The sequence below is a fragment of the Canis lupus genome, chromosome 32 (assembly GCF_048164855.1).
Source record: "Canis lupus baileyi chromosome 32, mCanLup2.hap1, whole genome shotgun sequence".
In the NCBI taxonomy this organism is placed as follows: Eukaryota; Metazoa; Chordata; class Mammalia; order Carnivora; family Canidae; genus Canis; species Canis lupus.
Window position 1 is genome coordinate 35,472,482 of NC_132869.1, and position 9,767 is coordinate 35,482,248.

At 45.2% G+C, this 9,767-nt stretch overlaps 1 long non-coding RNA gene across 3 annotated transcripts; it reads left to right on the forward strand.

Annotated features, from left to right (window-relative positions):
- Positions 1 to 1,851: 1,851 nt before the first annotated feature.
- LOC140623182 (uncharacterized) lies at positions 1,852 to 9,258 on the forward strand. 3 transcript variants are annotated; one of them, XR_012022846.1, is made up of 4 exons: positions 1,852 to 2,008; positions 5,554 to 5,943; positions 6,106 to 6,196; positions 8,533 to 9,258. It is a non-coding gene; the product is annotated as an uncharacterized lncRNA (long non-coding RNA). The 3 variants fall into 3 exon arrangements; XR_012022845.1 differs by having other exon boundaries at positions 5,554 to 6,196; XR_012022847.1 differs by lacking the exon at positions 6,106 to 6,196.
- Positions 9,259 to 9,767: the final 509 nt, after the last annotated feature.

Consider the following 9,767-nt stretch of genomic DNA (forward strand, 5'->3'; position numbering starts at 1 on the left):
AAAAAAAAAAAAAAGTGTGAGTATCCTCTTTCTTGTCTTTTTAAAGGAAGTATTTTATGTTTATTCCTTCCCTTATTTTTTGACTATTTTTTGCCTTGGAAAGGATCAGAGTGGGCCTACAATGAAAGCCAGAAAAGAGGATAAATGAACCAAAGCCAGGTAAGCAGTGGGACTGGGCAGGAAGGTGGGTAGATTTATACTAGAAATCTATATAAATCTATATAAGTGAAAGACACCGTAGCAAAGCACTAAATTTTGCTCTGTCCTACCCGGCAACTCAGGCAAAAAAGAAACATGGTAATTTATATATCTTGCTTTATCCAATAGCAGGAAGTCAATGAACACCCAGAGAGAGAGAAAGAGAGATCTATTCTTAACCCTCAATGCTGAGTATCTCCTCATAGGGATTTTTTCCCCCTTTTTAATCTTTAGAGTTTCATTTTACTTTGGTTTATTCGATTTTATCGAGTAGACAATACATTTGTATGGCTTAAAAACCTTAACAATATAAGAAAGTACACACTACAAAGCCTCACGTTTATTCCACCCCCATCCTCCCTATTCCGCTTGTCCAAGAGGTATCTGTTTTTATTTACCCTTTCACTGTTTTGGGGGTTTTTTTTTTAAGTAAAGGGATAGAAGTTTATTAAGTAGAGATACAGAGAAGGCTTTCAGAAGTGAGAGGGGTCCTGACAGGGTTGTCCCCTTTCACTAGTTTTGTGTAAATTCACACAAATATAAATATATTTTTTCTTTCTTTCAATCACAAGAAATCACATGTTCCAAATGCTGGTCTACATATCCTACATCTTGCTTTCTTACTAAGAAAGATCATTTAGTCCAAATTGACAGAGTCTATGTCCTCCATGTACTGACAGAAACTGTGGTGGCTCCTATTGAGATGCTATTTCCAGGTCAGGCGGTGCCAGCGTGAGCCGATGCAGCCAGAGCAAGAACCCTGGCTGAATTTTCACAGGTGGCTCCAATAATACCAATAATACTGCTGGTGACCATCTTGCTTTCAGGGCTACAAGGAAGCAAAGGGGACATGGATTTTTCTAGAAGGGGCTCCTCAATAACAAAAGCAAGGCGAGACATGGATCTCACACAAGGAGATGATTACTCTGCAGCGTGGATCTCTCCTTTCATGGATCTCATTGGTCCTCAGCTTTGCAGGTCTGGAAATGCTGAGGCCCACCTCACGTTAGCCACACTCAGAAGACCCTGAGGACCATCCAAAATTAGCATGAATTGATATTAAGTGGAAGTGATTCTTTAGTTTTACTGAGGTCCTCACACTCATTTACTGAAACACTGTCTTCCGAGAAGGCATCGCCCACCCAGGGGACGTGGGTAATCCTGACAGACCTGATCCAGACCTGATTTCATCCAGACCTGATCGTTTCCTCTCCCCAAACCAAGTCAACTTCTCTTTTTATCAGATAACTCGAGTCCACTGGGTTTACCACAGTATCATCCCTCTGGGCCATCTTTTCCTAAATGTCTTGGAAAAAAAGTCCCCTCCTGTTAACATGTACTTTCTTCAGACCAAGCACCGCATGCGTGGGAGATTTCAACTCCCATGGTGGTCAAGTCTTTCCCAAACTCTTCAATTATATAACCACAGCACCTGGGATATTGCTACTGTGATGAATGGTGGTGTTAAAGTACATCCCCCAATTCTTTCCGAATCTTCTCTTTAAGAGACAGATTTTGGCCACACCATCTTCCTCCCCACTTTCTGCCTTGTGATTTGTTTCTGATGAGTAGTGTGTGGTAGCAGTGACGGTGTGTGACTGGTGAGATGAGGTCATAAAGGCACTGTGGCTCCTCCCTGCTTTGCTCCCCTAGACCACTCACTTTGGGAGAGGCCAACTGCTGTGTCCTGAGGACACTCTGTCAGTCCTGTGGAGAGGTCTGGGCAGTGAGGAACTGGGGCCTCCGGCCAAAACCCAGCACCATCTTGCAAGGTGACAGTGAGCCACACAGGGAGTTTCCTTTGCAGAGGGTAAACTCGACTTGGGACACTGAAGACATAGTAACCTGTGAACCATCGTTGCCTTTTCTGTAAAAGGCCAAATTGGTGTGAAGGGCACAAAGCACGGGCTCAAATAGAAGCTATTATCAATATTGTTGATTGCATTATTAATGAAATAATATTAATATGATTAATATTGTTGTAATTTTTAAAAAAGATTTTATTTATTTATTCATGAGAGACACATAGAGAGGCAGAGACACAGGCAGAGGGAGAAGCAAGTGCCCTGCAGGGAGCCCGATGCGAGACTCGTTCCCAGGATCCCGGGATCACACCCTGAGCCAAAGGCATCTGATGCTCAACCACTGAGCCACCCAGGTGCCCCAATATTGTTGTCATTAATAATGGAAGCACTGGACATCTTCTCTTCGACCCTCTATATCCCCTCATCTTTTCCACTCTATCTTGTGCTCCAGGAGACAGCCCTCCATGGGCTGTATCTCTTGCACTCAGGCTTCCAGTAGGTTCTGGCAAATGGGAAATACTAGAAGTAGCTGGGCCCGAGGAAAGTGAAGAAAGGGATATATTTCCTTGGTTTCTTCTCTGCTGGGTCACCATGGCTGGGCTTTGTGAATCTATCTCTTCCTACACACCCCCTGTCTGGGTGTTGGTCACCACCTCCTCCCTGCTCCCCTCTAGGCCTCGGAGTGGTAACTGCTCCCTACCATTGCTAGTCCTAGGGCGTGGCACTGCCCCTGGGTGATTTCCCTAAATTCTGCCCTCATACTTTTGCAAATATAGTTGGCCTTTGACCAACACGGGTTTGAATTGCATGGATTTTTTTCCCCCACAAATACAGCATAGCACTGGAAATGTATTTTCTTTTGCTTATGATTTTCTTTTTTTATATAAATTTATTTTTTATTGGTGTTCAGTTTGCCAACATACAGAATAACACCCAGTGCTCATCCTGTCAAGTGCCCCCCTCAGTGCCCGCCACCCAGTCACCCCCACCCCCCCGCCCTCCTCCCCTTCCACCACCCCTAGTTCATTTCCCAGAGTTAGGAGTCTTCCATATTGCTTATGATTTTCTTAATAGCAGTTTCCTTTACCTAGTTTGCTTTATTTAAGAATACAGTATAGGGGTGCCTGGGTGGCTCAGTCTGTTAAGCATCTGTCTTTGGCTCAGTTCACGATCCTGGAGTCCAGAGAGATAGAAGATCCGAGTCAGGCTCCTTGCTCAGTGGGGAGTCTGCTTCTCCCCCTCTCTCTGCCCCTCCCTGTCACTCATGCTCTCTCTCTCTCTTTCTCTCTTGTTTGCATGCTCTCTCTCAAATAAATAAAATCTTTAAAAACTAAAGAATAAGGTATATAATTCATATAATATACAACATATGTGTTAAAGTATGACTTCCAGTCAACAGTGGGCTATTGGTAGTTAAGTTTTAGGGGGAGGTGGTCAAAAGTTATCTGTGGGATTTTCGACTGCATCGTGGGGGTCAGAGTCCCAAACCTCCCATGTTATTCAAGAGCCAACTATAGTTCCTTTTTAATTTTCCCTCAAATCACACAGATCCCCTGCAGGGGCCCTGAGTGACACACATAGCTCAGAAATTATGTTAGAATTGTTAGTTATGGCTGTTTCTAATAATGATCCTGGCTAAAACACCATGGCATAATCTGAAAGATTGCTAAGAATCCAAATAGATAGAAAGAAGATTGAGTTTAGAAAAATCTCAAGAAATTGTTGTTTAAATATTCTGAGTTGAATTCTCTGGCCACATGCATGCCTGTAGGTATGGAAGGGACCTTGCTTCCCTCATCAAAGCAACACTCAGGACCTCCCAGGTAGTTCTGGAAGGAGGCTTGCAGGGTTTAGTGGAGAGAGGGAGAGTCAATGAGAAGGAGGCTGGCCCAGCCTTGACCTTGCTCCCGAAGGGGACAGGGAACGGGTGGATGGTTATTACTCAGAGTCCTGCCCCTCCTCCCACTTCCCCTTAATGCTCTCTCCTGAAATTTAAACAACAGCAACAAAAATAGCTTTATAAAAATTTAAGGAGAACATAAAGGAGAAGCCTGAGCAGGAGTCACCTGGGGTCAGCTGCTTCCAAACCGGCCTGGAGGATTAGGAAGTGCCATTCTATTCCCATCCTGGCTACCCCTCAAGGCTTCAGTGACTGTCCCTGCCCGGGGAGCCAGCATACCTTCACAGGCACCTGGCTTGAGTTTCTCTTCTTCAAGATGAGTGTAGTACTATTGTAGGATTGTCGAAAAGAGTCCCCTACTTAAAGTGATGGTGACAGTGTCACCACCAGTATAGCCTCTGGTGTGGACCTCCAGGAAGATATGTTTCCACAACATCTAGGGTTGGAATTTATGCCTGGTGCCCGCGTACAAAAGCGCAGTGCCTAGACTGGGATAGACTATGAAAAAGGATTAAAACCCTGATGTCTGCACAGAGATTATAAAAACTGGCAGGTAGATGACTTCTGGCTGCGGCATGAAGGGGTAATGACAGATCAATAATCAAAAGCTTCAGGGCACCTGGGTGGTTCAGTCGGTTAAGTGTCTGCGTTTGGCTTGGATCATGATCCTGGGGTCCTGGGATCGAGTCCTGCATCGGGCTCCCTGCTGGGTGGGGAGCCTGCTTCTCACTCTGCCTCCACCCATCCTCCCCCAGCTTGTACTGTCTCTCTCTCAAATAAATAAATAAATAAATAAATAAATAAATAAATACTTTTTAAAAAAGTTTCAGTTGTTCTTAAACACAGACTAGAGTCTTTAGAACTAGCTTAATGTGTCCATGGTTTATTCTGAACATCAAGTATTATTCAATGCTGCAGGACAGGGGTGTATGTGGGTAACTGAAGGGTACAAACCCTGCCCTGACCCTCTAAAGGCCCCAGATGGTAGGTTTGTGAGGTCTTCTGTCTCAATTATACATTTTATATTATAATTTTCAGCCTCTTCCCTCAATATAGGCTTTTAGCAACCATATCTTAACTGCTTAGAAAGTGAGTGATGTTGTTGAAATGTGTGGAAATGTTAATAAATATTGGTTGATTAATAAAGTTTGACTAGAGGCTGGGGGCCCACCCACATCAGAGTTGTTGGTGGTCCTGAGACAACCTAGTAGCTCAAGAACCAGGATTTTGAAGAAGAACCAGTTCTCCATGGACATGGTCCATGAAAACTGCTCTGATTTGGTCACTCAGTTCCTCAGCAAGCTGGGAGGAGCTCAGTTTGACATGGACCTGCCCAACAAGCAGGTGTGAATTGACTCTGAGCCCAGGGGAGACACTGCTGGAGCCCCTGGGGAAAACAGGAAAGGCGGTTAGCAAGGCCCAGGTCCAGCCTGCCCGATGGGCCTAAGGGGGCAGGATGCTGATCCTCTCGGGCTTCCAGATAGACTGGGACCTGACAGCCCTGCTCAGGAGTGGGGAGTTCCTGCAGAGACCCTCACTGGCCCTGTTTCTCCCTAGCTTCCCTGCAAGAAAATCAAGCTGCCAAAACAACAAATGAAAATAATGTTTGGTTATTGATTCTCATCTTTGGTTTCCCTTCTTCATTTTTAGCTGCTGTTCATCTACTGTGCCCTGGGGAGCCAGATGTCACGTCTTGCAGCTAGGTGTGCCGTTAGAAGGAGTCAGTCTTGGAGAGACTCTAACTTTATTCTTGGGACCTTAATGCCCATGTGAGGCTCCTTTTAAGGAAAGCTGGCTGCTTGAGGCCACCACCGTGGAGCAGGAGTGGGCCACGAACCCAAGGACAGCCAGCTGTGGATTGACCAGCAGCCAGTGAGACAGCCCCCAGAAGGACACCCGTAACTTAACTGAACCCATCAGACCCCCCTCTCTTTTGGGATGGTTGAGTGTGAGTCTCAAGAGGGCACCTCATGCAGACAGGAAGAAGCAGAAGCCTACAGAGGTGCAGGGAGTGGGCAGTGGGCAGCAGCCCTAAGGAAGGTAGGGCAAGGCTGTAGGAATGGTAATGGCAGAGGCAGAGAGCAGTTTTGTGGCCTGATGGGAGAGCCCCAGAGTCAGGGCAACGGATGCCTGGGGCCATTAGGCAGCGCTCCAGGCATCAGAGCTGCATGACCCACTAAACCAAGTCCCATTTACTTCCAGCACTTTGTATGGGGAGCGAGTCGGTGCTCTCTTGTATGTGGCTGCCTGGGCTGTTGCTGTTTGTTTATTCAGGAAGGTTAACTATGGAGAGGTAAGGAACTCAGATTCGCTCCTTAGTTGCTTGATCTTGGTCATTTTTAAATGTAAGCAACTGATCTATGGAGCCTGGAATATAGATTAAAATTCATTCACGAGGAGACATACTTTTGAGCTGAGGTCCTATTTTCCGATTTCTTTTCCTTTCACTTTGAGTCTGGCAGGAGGTTTTTATATTGCCTCCCAGGTGTGGGGACCAGCCCCTATGCAGTGCTTGTAAAGAATGGAATGGCTTTGGAGAAAAAGTTAAACGGGAATTCCTTTCCAGGACGCTGTCGGCTTTAAGATTCCTACTCAGAGTATCAACCAGCATGACTTTTAGGGGCTTGAGTCAAGGTCATGGGATTCCTCTCCTTCCTTGCTCCTCCATCCTTCACCTCCACGAACTCCCTCCCCACTTTCACTGCCTTCTCAGACTATCTGGGCTCCTCCACTCCATCCTTTCACCACGTTCTTCTGACACAATGTAATACTTGCCAGCACCAGACATTATTACACCATGTTATTAGATAAGGAACCCAAAGTGCTGGCATGAAGGACGAACAGGGGTCAGTGAGGACATTCATAGCCAGTTGTCATTGAAGAACGGATGGAGAACATAGTTGTGGGCTCAGGAAGGTCAGAAAACAAAAGCTTTCTAAAAAAAAAAAAAAAAAAAAAAAACCCGCAAAGAAATCCAGAAACCATAAAGAAAAAAATGAACATATCTGACTACATAAAATATTTTAAATTTTGCAAGGGCAAAAGATACCACAAATAAAGTCAGAGGGCAAATGACAGAGTGGGGGAAACAGCACATGTGGCAGACAAAAGGTAAATGTCCTTCCTATACAAAGAACACTCTACAATTTAATAAGGAAAAATTTGAAAAGCCCAATAGAAAAATAGGTTAAGATTTGAACAGGCAATTCACAAAGGAGAAAACACAAACCTCCAAAAGACATAAGATGATGCCTGACTTTACTTTAGTCAAAGAAATGCAAAAGAAAACAATGAAGTGCTCTTTTGTGCCCACCGGGTTGGAAAAGAACTAAAAAGACAGAAGTGCAAAGTAAGGAAATGGCTGCACCCATACATTGCTCATGATATATTAAGTGAAAAATGCAAATTGAAAAATCAGACAGATAGCATGATTCAATTTCGGTATTCTAAAACAAGCATGGAGAGAGAGAGAGTGATAAATGGGTGGGTCCATCTAAACGCAAAGGAAAAAATAAAGAAGAATACACAGCAAATTGTGAATCTGAGTAGTGGAGAGTGGGTCTTTGTATAGTTTCCTTTTTTTTTTTTTAAATTTTATTTATTTATTCGAGGGAGAGAGAGAGAGAGGCAGAGACACAGGCAGAGGGAGAAGCAGGCTCCATGCTGGGAGCCTGACATGGGACTCGATCCTGGGATTCCAGGATCAGGCCCTGGGCTGAAGGCGGCGCTAAACCGCTGAGCCACCTGGGCTGCCTTTTTAAGCATCATTGGGTTACGGTTGGTTTCAATTTGTGTGCTTTCACTAATTTTTCAACCAAATCATAAAATATAATATCGTAAGGATGTTTGTGCTAGCTGGTTGATCTGCAGCATGCTTATTTTGCTTTAGTCACTGTTTTAATGTATTTCCACCTCTTAGTTTATTTTATCCTCACAGCCCCCTAGGAAAGATGCTATTAGAACCCTTTTGCAGGTGAAGAAGATGGAACTCAAAGAGCCAAAGTGTCTTGACCCCAAACTCTGGCTCTGGTCATGGCTTACAGGAAATTCAAAGCAAAGGCGCAGTCAACATAGGCACCCCTGGTGTTGTTATAAGGATTGGATTTAAAGCCTCCGACCTGATGAACCCCTGTGAGGCACGTGAATGATTTTGAAAACTGAGTCTCAAACATACCCCTCTTCAGCTGAGGTCAAGCTCCCTTCTTTTGACTTTTGATGTGCTGTCTTCAGAAGACTGTCATCCTCCAGCCAGGGACCCAAGTGAGGGTGGAGTGAGAGCAGGGCTTTGCAGTCCCAAGCACCAGAAAGCAACTTCACCTCCCACCCACTTAATCCTGGATTGAGTAATACCTAATGGTAGTCTCGGTGTATCACATTTTTTAAAAAAAGATTTTACTTATTTATTTGAGAAGGAAAGAGAGCACATGAGAGAGAGAGTGAGAGAGCACAAGCAGTAGGGGAGGGGCAGACAGAGAAGCAGACTCCGTGCTGAGCAGGGAGCCCGACTTAGGTTTGGATCCCGGGACTCTGGGATCTGAGCCAAAGGCAGATGCTTAACCGACTGAGCCACCCAGGTGCCCCAACCTTTTTAACACCACTTCTAGCTCATCTTCCCTCTCTCTTTCTCAGGACGCATCCCCAGGTGGGAAATCTCCAGAAGCCCCCTTCCACAAAGCTGGCAGCCCTTGCCCAGGGCTATCGCAATGATTCCAGACGTCTGAAGAATCTAAACCTTCTCTCCTAAACTAGTATCTAGAGAAGGGGTGCTAGTTTTCCATGCTGGAGTAGAGGGAAGGAGAAGTCCGCAGAGGGCCAAAGCTGCCAGGAGTACCTGGAATGAGGGGAGCAGGTGACATCTGAGGCCTTAGGGTTAAGGAGAGCAGGACAACCAGTGACTCTGAAGTGAGTCTGTATGGATCATTAAAAGGGGGGGCAGATATCTGTAACCACAAAACTGTTCTGGGGAATACGTAGCCTGGAAAAATAAAAAATATTAGGAAAGAGATGGCTAAATGCCTTGGTTTGGGCTTAAATGATCCCAGGATTTGTTCATGGGGGGCAAGGATGGGGCAGGAGTCTTCTGAGTTCTGATGACTTAATTCAAGATTCAGGGCACTTTTCCCACCCTTTGCATCTCCCCACCTTTCAGTTAAAGAATCTTCCTGCTTTCCTGACTCCAGTCTCCAGTGCAGGTCCCTAGTCCAACTTTGCTGGGGGATGGACAAATCGCCTGAACTCATTCAGTCCTGCCCACATCAGATCTGCTGTCCCAGGGCAGGCAGCCCTTCTCTGCTCCGTTCCAGGGCTTTCGGGAAGTCCTCCAGTGTTACCAGATCATGGCCTTCACACTTTTTTCTTCCTCTTTCCTTCCTTCCTTCCTTCCTTCCTTCCTTCCTTCCTTCCTTCCTTCCTCCCTCCCTCCCTCCCTTCCTTCCTTCCTTCCTTCCTTCCTCCTTTCTTCCTTCCTTCCTTCCTTCCTTCCTTCCTTCCTTCCTTCCTTCCTTTCCTCCCTCCCTCCCTCCCTCCCTCCCTCCCTCTCTCTCTTTCTTTCTTTCTTTCTTTCTTTCTTTCTTTCTTTCTTTCTTTCTTTCTTTCTTTCTTTTCTTTCTTTCTTTCTTTCTTTCTTTCTTTCTTTCTTTCTTTCTTTCTTTCTTTCTTTCTTTCTTCTCTTTCTTTCTTCTTTCTCTTTCTCTTCTGCAACCCTTATTAAGGAATACACAGCACAACCCAGGACACAGGTGCGCAGTAGCGTGCCCTGGCGCACACACACCCTGCAACAAGTTTCAACAAACAATACTTAATACTTAACCCTAATTATCTAGGAGCATTTTGTTTTCCATTCCATTCTTTTCTTTTTTGTTTTG